Here is a 14,120-nt window from a genome sequence, read left to right as displayed (position 1 = left end):
AGGGAAAAGGATGGAATGTATGTGTGGAGCAAGAGAAAGTGGTTGAGGTCAGTATGAATACTTTACTTCAGAGAGACAGGGATGATGGTAAAATTAGGAAGGGGTAAGTTGATAATTTTGAGGCATGACATTTTTAAGAAGGGGGTGGTGTAGAGTGCCTTGAAAAAATATTGAGGTAGGTAAGTGCAGAGTGCCTGAGGGGTCTATCCCAGGCTACTGAGGGAGGTAAGGGAGGAAATTGCTGAGGACTAAACAGAGGTCTTTGTATCCTATTTAGCCATAGGCAAGATCCCAGAAGATTAACAAATAATCAATGTTGGTCCTTTATTCAAGAAGGGCAACAGGGATAATCCAGGAAATTATAGATCTTCACTGGTAGGGAAATTATTGGAGAAGATTCTTTGGGATAGGGTTTCCTCACAGTTGGAAAAGAATGATTTTGTTAAGGATAGTCAGCTTTATGTAGAGAAGGTAACTCAATTGCATTTTTTGAGGAAGTAACAAAGATGATTGATGAGGGTAGGGCAATAGATATTGTCTACATGGACTTTTACCAAAGCATTTGACAAGGTCTCTCATGGTAGGCTGGTCCAGAAAATTAAGTCACATGGGATCCATGCTGAATTGGTAGTTGGATACAAAATTACCTTAGTTATAAAAGACAGAAGGTAATTGTGGAGAGTGCTTATCTGATTGGAGGTCTGTAACTAATAATCTTCTGCAGGGATCAGTGCTGGGAACTCTGTTGTTTGTAATTTTTATAAATGGTTTGGAAGAAAATGTAGGTGACCTGATTAGTAAGTTTGCAAAAGATGTGAAAATTGGTTGAGTTGTGAATAGTGAGGAAGATTATCAAAAGTACTTTGAGGAGTAAATATTACCAATAGTAAGTCCTGGTTCTTCCACTTCGACTCTACAGTCAAGAAAGCACACCAAATTCTCTACTTTATCAGAAGGCTAAGGAAATTCGAAATGTCCACAATGACTCTTAGCAATTTCTATAGATGCACCAAGGAAAGCAGCCTATCTGATGCGTCACAGCTTGGTATTGTAACTATTTAGTTCATAGAATGCAAGAAAATACAGAGAGCTGTGAACACAGCTCAGTCCATCACGAAAACCAACCTTTCTTCCATTGACTCCGTCTATACTTCCTGCTGGTGCAGGAAAACAGCCAACATAATTAAAGATCCTTCCCAACCTGTCTACTTCTGGTATTAAATGATGAAAAATAAACTTGGTCAAAGCCATTCTGCTGTAATTTCAGATGCTCCTTGTTCTCCATCCTCTTCCATCGGGCAGAAGATACAAAAGTTTGGAAACACGTTACAACAGAACAGCTTCTTCCTCTTTATTATCATTCTTATGAACAGTCCTCTCACATTTTTGAGTTGATCTTTGTGAGAAACAAAGCTCACTCACTTCAATAATTTCAGTCTGAGACAAGATCTGAATCAGTAGTGTCATTTATTTCACACTTGCAAGTGGGTGTGATGTCCACAGGGCAGGGACAAAACACACTGAATTCAACAAATACTCGATATTTATATAATTTGGTTCCTACATTTTTTTAAATTTCATTGTTCCCCCCGTTTACATCCTCTACTTCCCTAAGACCGGTACCCATTACTCCTGTTTATCTCTTGTCTTATCCAGCTTTGTCTGTGACAAAATGCTTATTTCTGGCCTCACAAGGCCATTTGACCTCATCCCATCCTTTGCTTACCATTATCTACTCCTTCCATTTGTGCTGCCCCTCTCAGCACCTTATCATTAAGTCTCTTTTAATCGGGGTTTGTTCCTGTGTTTCTGTAAAAGTGGGAAACAGATGTTTATACCTACTGTTTATACAGGCCTGTCTTCATAGCATCTTATCTAGTGCCTGTATTATCTACCATTGTTTTGCAGTCCCGTTTCTTTCTTGCATACATTTTTAGCTAATACAAAAAAATTATGCATTTCCTCCACATAGTTTCCATTCTTGTTGACTCAGCTCTTGGCTGAAACAATTACACACTGTGAGTTCATTTACCTTGAATAATCAATTATATTGCAGAAGTAACATTAATTTACCTATATCCCACAATTTCCCCTTTTTCTTTAATTACCATTTGTTATCGTCTGCATTTTTCTTTTAAGCATCGCCTCCGAAATTTGCAAGCACCATTCCGGAGATTTCATCCATCTTGGTCTTGGTCATCCCCTCATTATTTAGTCGATAAAGTTCTTCTGTCTGATTTCCTTTTAGGGGCATCATTAAGGCTATCTCAATTAGCCTTTGGGTGAGCCCTCGTATACAGGGTATGATACAACAGCCAATGGCCACCAATACCCCGACTACTACTATCAGGATGGAAACTACCACCCCCTTCCACCTTCCAAACCAGGATTCAAGCCATCCCGTGAGAGATGTGTCTACTCCTGAATTCTCAGCCAGTTCCTCTGCTAAGGTAGTCAATCCCCTTAAGGCCCGAGTAATTGAATCATCAGTTGCAGTGTTATTAGAAATAAAGGTACAACAGCTTCCTCCTAACATCACACACACACACACACACACACACACCCCTTTTTCTGCTAAAATCATATCAAGGGCGATTCTGTTCTCCCATACCATCCTACTTGTCGCATCAAGCTGGTATGATATTTCTTTAACCGCATCCCTTGTATAATTTATAAATCGCTGTTGATTATAGAAAATGTAACTTATCCAATCTACATTTTTATTAATTGTTACACACCAAAAGAGAGCTGACTCAAAGCCTGCTGCAATCTGGTTATGAGCCTTGAACCCATCAGGTACCCCCCGGGACTCCTACCGAATTGAGATAAATCCTGTCATCGAAAGAAGTGTCTAACAGTGATCTCTTATCCCTTCCCTTTTTCCCTACTATCTTTTCCTTCTCAAATGCCAGGGTAAATGGAATTGCCAATTGTATAATTGCACATATCCCTCTCCAATCCGGAGGTAGGGTGGGTCTCAATATTTTGCCTCCACAGTACCACCACAGATCCACTCGGGGAACCTTTAGTGCTGAGTAGTTCGCTCCTTTCTCTGTTTTGGTAACATTTTTAATCTCTATACATAATTTCAGCTCCCCCAAATCTCTAGACCGACTTGTATCTCGTCTACACACACACAACGTGTGATTTCCAACTGCGGCGGAAAATGTGGGGGGAGCTTTTGCATCTTTCTTCTCCAAGGGAGGGAACATCAGAGATAGGGAGGTACAATTCCTATCATTCCATGCAGTCTCATCCTGATACAGGGCTATCATACATTTCGTGCCCTTCCTGTCTCGCTTCCACCCGAGCGGAAAGGGAACCACCTGGGCCAGCTGGCCTACCGGAGGCACATGCATAGCAATTGCTTTTGTTCAGACTTTTTACAGTATACTTTACCCATTCAACCCAGGCATTTTCATCCCTGTACCCAGTTTCTATTTCGATAGTCTGTTTCAAGTCCTTCACCTCTATAATTTTTACTACTTTAGGATCAGCGGGAGGGGTGAAAGGTTGTATCTCATTATCCAGTAATCCCGCCCAACGCTAATTCGAAAACAACAGCCCACGAAAACCTTCCCATTTGCTTTCATTTCTATCCCAAATGTTTCATTAAATTGTATCTCATAGGTGCCTCCCTCAAAATTGCTTTGTGCCATGTGGTTTTCTTTATTGTCAGGTATATTGTCAGGTATACACTTTTTATCGGGACAATCGGGAGCTGGCTGGAAGGGACGAGACCACGATACCAAGTACCATCCCCAAGGCCATCCCCATAGGACTTAAGATGTATCTCTGAGTTGCGGTACTGTCCCTGATTATCTACATCCCCACAATTCACTAAGCTGCATGCATCAGTGTCTATTACTTGTGGATTATCAGACTCAGGAACCATTAATAATACATTTGAAAATGATATTTGACAAAATCGCAATACTAAGAGGACTAGCATCATAACTCTAAGCATTCCCAGTACTTTAAACGTCATGCTGAAGCACAAAACGACTTAATATACAATCCTACAGAAATAATCCTGCGCTCGTGTCGCCACTATAATCAGTTACTCAAAGTCTCTTTAGTCTGAGTTTCAGCGGGTCTTGCGTTGATTCGGCTGTCCAGACTTCTTCCTCAGCTGGAGATTCCACTGGCCCTTTGATCCGAGTGTAGTGAGTCCAGCCTTTCTCCGTCGTCCTTATTGCCGTTTTGGTCAAAAGAGCCTGATACGGCCCTTCCCAGTCCGGCTGCAATTTAGTCTCTGTCCATGATTTTACTAAGACCCAATCTCCCGGCCAGATGGGATGAACGGTGAGTTCAAGGGGTGGAATCTGTGCCAATAAACCCTGTTTCCTGAGGAAAGACAAAGAGGAGGACAAGCCCAGTATATACTTCTTTAAGAACAAATTTTTAGTTTCGGGAATTGGCAATTCTCCACTTGTTCCCAGATAAGGTAATCCAAATAAGATTTCATAGCGGGATAGTCCAAAATCTTTCCTTGGCAGCGGCATCCCCACTATTCCCTCTATCCGTTCCGGGCTTATCTTTCGCTTTCCCTCACTAACTAAATGTCCCAAGAATTTCACTTCTCGCTCCACATATTGTAATTTGTTTTTAGACACTCGCAGGCCCCGCTGGCCCAGAAAATTCAATAATTTGTTTGTAGCTTCTACTACCCTTTCTCTTCTTTTTCCTGTTACTAAGAGGTCATCTACATACTGCAACAGGGTAGTCCCCTTGGGGCTGCTAAATTTCTCCAATATTTGTTCTAACATCTGTCCAAATAAATTCGGGGATTCTGTAAACCCCTGGGGGAGCACAGTCCACCGGTATTGCTGTTTCCGTCCTGCCTTGGGGTCTTCCCATTCAAAGGCGATCAAATTCCTACTTTCCTCTGCCAAGGGACAAGCCCAAATGGCATCCTTTAAATCTATCACACTAAACCATTTGTGGTCATGGGGAATCTTACTCAATAACGTATAGGGTTTGGCACCACTGGGTGTCTGATCTGTACTATTCGATTTAATGTTCTCAAATTCTGCACCAATCGATAGGTTCCATCAGATTTCCGCACAGGTAGGATTGGGGTATTATAAGGAGACATACATGGCTCCAACAAGCCATCTCTAATCAGTCCCTCAATTATTGGCTGCAGTCCTTGTTTACCTTCTATGGAAATGTGATATTGTCGCTCACAGACAATGTCCCCTTTCCTTTTAAATTTATTTCAAGGGTTCCTGGTGGGTCCCTGAAGGCAGGAACCCCTGACACCCTATTCTTCGTCAAAATTCATAAGAGGAATTGCCCTTTCTTCCCTTCGTAGATCAGGACACTCCCACCTAAAATGCACTATCTTTCCAGAATAATAGCATCCTTCCTGTGGAGACCTCCATCTCTGCTCCTGTCGCTCAAACTCTCTATCAATTGCTCCCCCTTGTCCTCTCCCTCTCCCCTTTCCTCTCTGTCCTACATGCTGCCACCCACCGCTCCGGTTGCTCAATATTGGTTCCATTCTTATCTTAACTACCTCATCAACCGTAGCTACCATCATTTTCACCTTCTGTTTTTGTCTCTCATCCTCTCTCTTTTACAAACACTTTCTGTGCCTCTCTTAACAATTCATTTAATGGTTTTTCACTCCACCCTTCTATCTTCTGTATCTTTCTCTGTATGTCTGGCCATGCCTTTGTCACAAAATGTACTTTCAAAAGACCCTGTGCCACTGGGTCCTCAGGGTTCATTCCAAAATATTTCCGCATTGAGTCTCTTAATCTTTGCATGAAAGCTGAAGGAGTCTCATCTTTCTCCTGTCTAACGTCAAAGGCTTTAGTCAGATACTGCGACTACGGAACTGCCTCTCTTATTCCTTTTAGAATCAGGTCTTTCAATTCCCTCATTTCTTCTCTATGTTCTGGGTTTTGATTTTCCCGCTGGGGATCTCTGAGGGGAAACTTTGTCTCTCCCTGTCCAGCATCCCCATCTCCAATCGGGTGTTCCCTGTCCCATATTTTAATGGCTGCTCCCCGTATAAGTCCCCTTTCCTCCCCAGTAAATAGTATATTCAAAGTGGACATTAACGCAGCCCACATATACAGACTGGGCCCCAAAAATTTATCAATTAGTTCAGACAACTCTACCGGATCCTCAACCAGGGCCTTCATTTCCTTTTTAAATGTTCTGACCTCCCCACTGGTGAGGGGGGCACTTACAAACCCAATCTTTTTGTCCCCTATTGGTACCTCCCAAAGGGGATAAGTCATTACGTTCTTCCCCTTTTTTCTTTCTTAAATAAATATTGCAATATTTCTAGCTCCCCATTACTTCAAACACCAATTCATCAATTCATGCTTGACTAACTTTAAAGTCTGTTCCAAACTTTTAAATATATTTATATATTTACGTTCATTTATTCAGTATTTAATATTTAAAATGTAAAATACATACAGTTCCCAATTTTGAAATCCACTGTAATCACCCAGTTTTAGTCCCTTAATTTAAATCCAAAATTAGTTTTCTTAAGTAGTCTTGACCAATCATTGTTCAATTACAATACTATTGGTCGTGAAATAATCAGAGCTGCCTTAAAAGAAGTTGTCTATTCAAGTTAAAAAAAACTTCTAATGCATGAACAATGGCCGAATCCAAGGTCACAGATATTAACCATAGAATTTTGTTTTTACTACAATCTAATGTTGAACTGAAACTTCAACCATCCTCCATAAATTGCTTTTATGTAAAGATAAAAAAGATTAGTTAGAATCTGATAGTAAGGCAGTCATGACCTGTAAAAAGAACAGGAGTTATCATCATTTTTCATAATCTCTATAGAATCCTTAATCTTAAAAGAAATCATTTTAAGGTTACATAATAAAAATCAGATTCAAAACAGTCCTGGTACTCAAGCTCCAGGGAATAAAACACAAACATTCAATCACCAACAAACAAATGTGCATTCAAACCAAATCACAAAGGGTTAAACTTTCTACCAGCTGTACAGCTCTTTTCATTCTCTCTCTCTCTCTCACACATTGACAAATAAATTCAGATATTTACAAACCCAGTCTTCGTCCGACCTGTACTTTGGCCAGAAGACGGCGGGACGAAGAATGGATTCCTTAGCCCATACAAAGCAACAATATTTAATCATCATTTTCCCTTGTACAAGTATTATTTTTCCAATTCCACAACATCCTGCCCAACAGACTTTCTGAAGGTATGTTGTAAGGGACCCCGCCTCCATTTTCATTGCCTTGTTCTTCTTTTGTTTTCCTGGAGGCTTTTTCCTTACCCACACCACAGCCCATATTGAGTTCCTTCGTTAGTCCCTTATTAACTACTAAAACTCAATCCCAGCCACCAAGGCAATACTTAAAAGTCAATTTTCTTACCTTGGTCTGTGCACAGAGTTGCCTGGCTCCTTTCTACCGTATTTTCTATTGACCTCCTTTCACTGTCTGATTCAGATGTCTCTCTTGTGGGATTTGTACCAGTCGCCCAAGGGAGCGGACCAAATCGGGACATGAGACCGCTCCTCAATTGGGAATGGGACACGTCTTCCCAGTGTCCACGCCCAGCTACTCCCCCCGGCGATGGAAGAACATCCCGGATGAGCCCCCAATTGTGAGAAACAAAGCTCACTCACTTCAATAATTTCAGTCCGAGACATGTTCTGAATCAGTAGTGTCATTTATTTCACACTTGCAAGTGGGTGTGATGTCCACAGGGCAGGGACAAAACACACTGAATTCAACAAATACTCGATATTTATATAATTTGGTTCCTACATATATTTTTTTATTTCATTGTTTCCCCCCCTGTTTACATCCTCCACTTCCCTAAGACCGGTACCCATTACTCCTGTTTATCTCTTGTCTTATCCAGCTTTGTCTGTGACAAAATGCTTATTTCTGGCCTCACAAGACCATTTGACCTCATCCCATCCTTTGCTTACCATTATCTACTCCCTCCATCTGTGCTGCCCCTCTCAGCACCTTATCATTAAGTCTCTTTTAATTGGGGTTTGTTCCTGTGTTTCTGTAAAAGTGGGAAACAGATGTTTATACCTATTGTTTATACAGGCATATTTAGTTTAACTGCCTCTCTTCACAGCATTTTATCTAGTGCCTATATTTCTACCATTGTTTTGCAGTCTCGTTCTTTCTTGCATACATTTTTAGCTAATACAAAAAAAATGCATTTCCTCCACATAGTTTCCATTCTTGTTGACTCAGCTCTTGGCTGAAACAATTACACACTGTTGTGAGTTCATTTACCTTGCATAATCAATTATATTGCAGAAGTAACAGTAATTTACCTATATCCCACAATCTTTCTCTGCATCTTCTCTGTGACCGTAACACTATATAGGTCATTCTCCTACCATGCTGTAGTTGTGTTCCAGTGAAACCTCAGTTCATAGAAAATTGCTTAGTATAAATAATAGTGTCTATGGGAAAAGTGAGGTTAGAGGCAGACCGGCAAAGAAAAAGAAAAAATATCACTCACGATTGCTCAAAAATCATCCAGAAGACTAACACACAGTATAACACAGCCTGAGGGAAGATATAAGTTATATTTATCAATGAAACGAAAGTGTTAAAAACAATTGTTAATGCAGGGGCAGAAGGTCATCATGGTGCATAGACTCCCTCATTCCTGTTAAGTGTGCTTTATCATATATTCTCTCCGGGATGGGACCATTCACCACAGCAGATTCGCCGCCGCCGATTAGCCACTGCCCTTTGACCACCGAGGACGCTTAGCCACCGCCCATTGGCCAGTGAAGACTATCCGCCACCGATCCTGATTATGCTTTAAAAGCAAAAATGATCATTGCTTTGGCTTTTGTGCCACTTACTGACCTCGATACTTGCAGATGTTTTGCCCAAAGAACTACAACCAATACTAGATTGGTTTGTATTTATTTGTATTGGACTCTACGATAGAGGTGGCAGTAGCCGAAGGGCCCTTTGTTTCCCCATGGTATGTGGTCGGTCTATGAGACAACAATAAACGATGAAGATCACACAAATAATCAGCTGAAGCCGCTCTTCGGAGAATTGCTTTTGAACTCGGAGCTCACCACCCAACCATATGGAAATTTATTGGAACGTTAATGAAAGTGCAAAAGGGGCGAGATTTATGTATAGGACAGCTGATAGCGGATTACCCATCACAAATAAAGCTAAACAAAAACGAGATGCAGACGATAGAATTTTTAAAAATTGTTCTTGAATACGGTGTAAGGGATTGTTTGGAATATCTTAGAGGAATAGCGCAAAACTGTCAAATGAACTAAAATTTCATTGTTTGATATTAATGTGAGATTTTACTGCCATTATAAAGATTTTTAAAATGTATTTCCTTTTTCTGGTTAAAGTTTGTAACTCATTTTTATATATAAACCAATAAAATGATATTTATTTTACCTCTATTTTTATCAATATGTAGTATGTAGTTGTATAAATAAAGGGGACTGACACGTATGAAAGAACAGGTGGGAGGGAAAACGATCAGTACATATATATAATATATGTATATTTCCGGTGGCAAATACTCTCCAGAGATCAAACGACCCCAGTGGAGAAACGCTGGTGGGGAACTGGCAATAGCTAATCATCGGCGGCGAATCTGTCATGGCGAATTGTCAACAACCCATTCTCTCCTTACGGTCAAAATGATTTATAACAACGAGCTTCTCTCCCAGTGTTACAGCCTTTCTTTTGTGTTCACCGTCCGTAATTGTATAACCAGGATTCTTGCTACCATTCCCCTCAATTTCTTCAAAAATAGGAATAATTTAGGTGTAGTGTACCTTTCACAGAAAACTGCTCTCTGTACTGTACCTCTCTCTGAAAGCTGCTCTCTGTACTATACCCCTCTCTGAAAGCTGCTCTCTGTACTGTACCTCTCTCTGAAAGCTGCTCTCTGTACTATACCCCTCTCTGAAAGCTGCTCTCTGTACTATACCCCTCTCTGAAAGCTGCTCTCTGTACTGTACCTCTCTCTGAAAGCTGCTCTCTGTACTATACCCCTCTCTGAAAGCTGCTCTCTGTACCGTACCTCTCTCTGAAAGCTGCACTCTGTACTATCCCTCTCTCTGAAAGCTGCTCTCTGTATCGTACCCCTCTCTGAAAGCTGCACTCTGTACTATCCCTCTCTCTGAAAGCTGCTCTCTGTACCTACCTCTCTCTGAAAGCTGCTGTCTGTACCTTACCCCTCTTTGAAAGCTCTCTGTACAGTACCAGTCTCTGAAAGCTGCTCTCTGTACTGTACCCCTCTCTGAAAGCTGCTCTCTGTACAATACCTCTCTCTGAAAACTGCTCTCTGTACCATACTCTTCTCTGAAAACTGCTCTCTGTACCGTACCTCTCTCTGAAAGCTGCTCTCTGTACAATACCTCTCTCTGAAAGCTGCTGTCTGTACCATACTCTTCTCTGAAAGCTGCTCTCTGTACCTACTTCTCTCTCTGAAAGCTGCTCTCTGTACCTACTTCTCTCTCTGAAAGATGGTCTCTGTACTGTACCCCACACTGAAAGCTGCTCCCTGTACCATACCTCTCTCTGAAAACTGCTCCCTGTACCATATCCTTCTCTGAAAGCTGCTCTCTGTACTGTACCTCTCTCTGAAAGCTGCTGTCTGTACCTTACCCCTCTCTGAAAGCTGTTCTCTGTACCATACCCCTCTCTGAAAGCTGCTTTCTGTACCTACTTCTCTCTGAAAGCTGCTCTCTGTACTGTACCTCTCTCTGAAAGCTGCTCTCTGTACCTTACCCCTCTCTGAAAGCTGTTGTCTGTACCATACCCCTCTCTGAAAGCTGCTGTCTATACCTACTTTTCTCTGAAAGCTGCTCTTTGTACTGTACTTCTCTCTGAAAGCTGCTCTCTGTACCGTACCTCTCTCTGAAAGCTGCTCTCTGTACCGTAGAGAGTAGAGGGATGGGGACGGGTGCAAGCAGAGGGCATTAGTTTCAAATGGCTTTGTGGTTAGCACACATATGGTGGGCTGAAGGGCCTGTTCCTGTGCTCTACTATTCTAATCCTATATACTGACTGCCTGTAATTATTACCCTGTAACTACTTCCTTGAACTGGTGTCCCATAACATCTGCCCCTTGCTGACTGTCCCCTAACTACAGTCAAACAAAGAATGGAAATTTGAAACAAAATCAGAAATTGCTAGCAAAACTCAGCAGGTCAGGCAGCCTGTTCATTTGATTTAGTCATTGAACTCAAATATGAACTGTGCTCTCTTCCCATAGATGTTGACAGATGTCTAGAACAACTTTTGGTTTGATTTTAGGTTTCTTAACTACAGTTCTGAACTCACTCTCCATAACAACTATCCCAAGCGGTTTCTTGCCTTATATTTGTACCTAAGTACTTTGACAGGTGATTTGAAAGAAATTTATAAAATAGTGAGATATATAGATAGAGTTAATGGCAGTTGTCTTTTCCCTAGGATGGGGGATTTTGAGACTAGGGGCACACATGTAAGGGGAGTGGAGAGAGATTTAATAAAGACATAAGAGGCAAATGTTTTGCACAGAGGGTGGTTCATGTGTGGATGAGCATACAGTTACAATGTTTAAAAGACATTTAAATAGATCCATAACAGGAAACATTTGGAAGGATATGGGCCAGGAGCAGGCAAGTGGGACTGGTTTGGTTTCGGATTGAGTTCAGCATGGATTGGTTGGACCGAAAGGTCTGTTTCCGTGCTGTTTGAATCAATGAGTCTGTGACAGTCTGGATTATTTGCATACTGATTTTACATTATCTTATGCCTAAACTGACTACACTGACTTCATTAAATAGAGAGTTATTGATTGTGAGCTGCGTGCCCTTGTGCCAGAATGATATTATCTATGTGCCTCAAAGTCCTGTCTGATTCAGAATCCATGTTATAATACAAGATTCATCACATTCACTTGCATTTTCAGCAAGTTCTGATGGGCTGAAGTTGCCGGAAGAAATCAAAACTGAGATGCACGCTGTAATGTTCTCCACTCCTAACAGACAAGGCTGACACCACCGGCCCTCAGAGATAAGCTCGCTGTTTGGATAGAGAACCACAAATGCCATCAATCAGAAAACAGAGCGTAAGTGAGTTGTGAAATCTATTAAATAAAAGATTTATGGAGGAGTTTGCAATGCTGTGGTTTTTAATAGGAACATTTCCTTGCCTGTGTTTTCAGTAGATTAACTATCTTCCAGGGCCCAGACTGAGCAGCATCAAGGACTGGCTTGTTTGGCACCAACCGAATCCAGGCTTAAAAACAAAATTACTAAAGGATCCTGAAGTCCTTAGTGACGACTTGGCCTTACATTTTAATTTCTGAGTTGACTTTGATTGGAATTGTGAATTACTCCTTTAAACTCTGGCTAGTTTGACCCATATGGACAGGAGGAGCTGAATTCAGTTCTGGGCATTGCCCCTGAAAACAAGCAAGGGCAGAACTTATACGGTTAATGATAGGCTTGGTAGTGTTGAACAGAGAGACATTTAGGTTCAGATATATAGTTTTTTGAAAGTTGCATCACAGGTAGACAGGATTGTTAAGAGTCTTGCCTTCATTGTTCGGACCATTGAGTATAGGGGTTGGGACATCGTGTTGATATTGTATTGGATGTTAGTGAGGCCACTTTTGGAGTGCTGTGTACAGGTTTAGTTGCCCTGCTATAGGAAGGATATTATTAAATTGGAGAGAGCTCAGAAAAGATTTACTAGGATGTTGTAGGGTCTGGAAGATTTGAGTTTTAAGGAGAGGCTGGATAGGCTGGGACATTTTTCACTGGAGCACAGGAGGTTGAAGGATGACCTTATAAAGTTTTATAAAATCTTGAAGGGATGAATAAGGTGAATAGCAAACGTCTTTTCCCTGGGGTGGTGAGTTAAGGTGAGAGAAGAGAGTTTTAAAAGGGACCCGAGGGACATTTTTTTCACACAGAGGGTGGTGCGTACATGGAATTAACTTCTAGAAGTGGGTGTAGTTACAACATTTAAAAGACATTTTTACAGGCACATGAATAGGAAAGATTTAGAGGGATATAAGCCAAATGCAGGACAAGTTTAGTTTGGGAAACTTGGCCAGCATGGACAAGTTGGATCAAAGTGGAAGAAAGTGAGGATGGCAGATGCTGGAGACCAGAGTTGAAAAATGGGTTGCTGAAAAACCACAGTAGGTCAGGCAGCACCCTTCTTCATGAATGAGGCATTCCTGAAGAAGGGCTTATGCCCGAAATGTCGATTCTCCTGCTCCTCGGATGCTGCCTGGCCTGCTGTGTTTTTCCAGCACTACATTTTTCAACACAAAGTTGCATCAAAGTGTCTGTTTCTGTGCTGTAAGACTCTCTGGCTCTAAGTGGATACTGTACTGGTTTTTGACAGGATGAAAAGCAATTTCACCAGAATTATTCCATTGCACTAAAAGTTGATAGGTTTCATAGACTGGTTATCTGCATATGGAGAGGATGTTCCATCCTGAAAATCTGGAACCAGAAAGTCACTGTTTGAAAATCAGTAGTCGTCATTTAAATTACATAAATTCTTTTCTCTCTGAGAGTCACAAGGTTTTGAAAATAAATCTCTGGAACTTTCTCTCTGAAATGATAGTATAAGCAGAGTCCTTGAACATTTTTCCGGCAGAGATAAACAGATTCTTGCTAAGCAAGAGAGTTGAAAGTAGTCACCAGTGTGTAGTAATCAGAACCACCATGATCTTATTGAGTGGCAGAACAGACTCAGAGGGCTGAATGGCCTTATCCGTGCTCACGTGCTCATAATCCACTGAGTGTGAAAAATTAAAGGTGATCTTGTTGAGGTTTATTTTATAATTCTTCAGGATTCGATGTGGTTGAGAGAGGAAAGTTGTTTCCTCTGGTTGAGGAGATTCCAGAACAAACAGCAGACTCCAGATTCATTGCAAGCAGCATATGGAGACAGTAGTGGTGGTGGTGTCACTGGTTTGGTGATCCAGAGCCCCAGGAGAATATTCCAGAAGCATGGGTTAAAGTCCCATGACAACAGATGGCGAAAGTTGACTTCAATAAATGTTGGAATCAAAAGTTAGTCCAATGGTGACCATGTAACTACTGCTATCTTTACTTAGTCTGACCTAGGTATGAT

The sequence above is a fragment of the Hemiscyllium ocellatum genome, chromosome 42 (assembly GCF_020745735.1).
Source record: "Hemiscyllium ocellatum isolate sHemOce1 chromosome 42, sHemOce1.pat.X.cur, whole genome shotgun sequence".
Taxonomy (NCBI): domain Eukaryota; kingdom Metazoa; phylum Chordata; class Chondrichthyes; order Orectolobiformes; family Hemiscylliidae; genus Hemiscyllium; species Hemiscyllium ocellatum.
The sequence above is the reverse complement of the archived record's forward strand: the minus strand, read 5'-3'. Positions refer to the sequence as shown.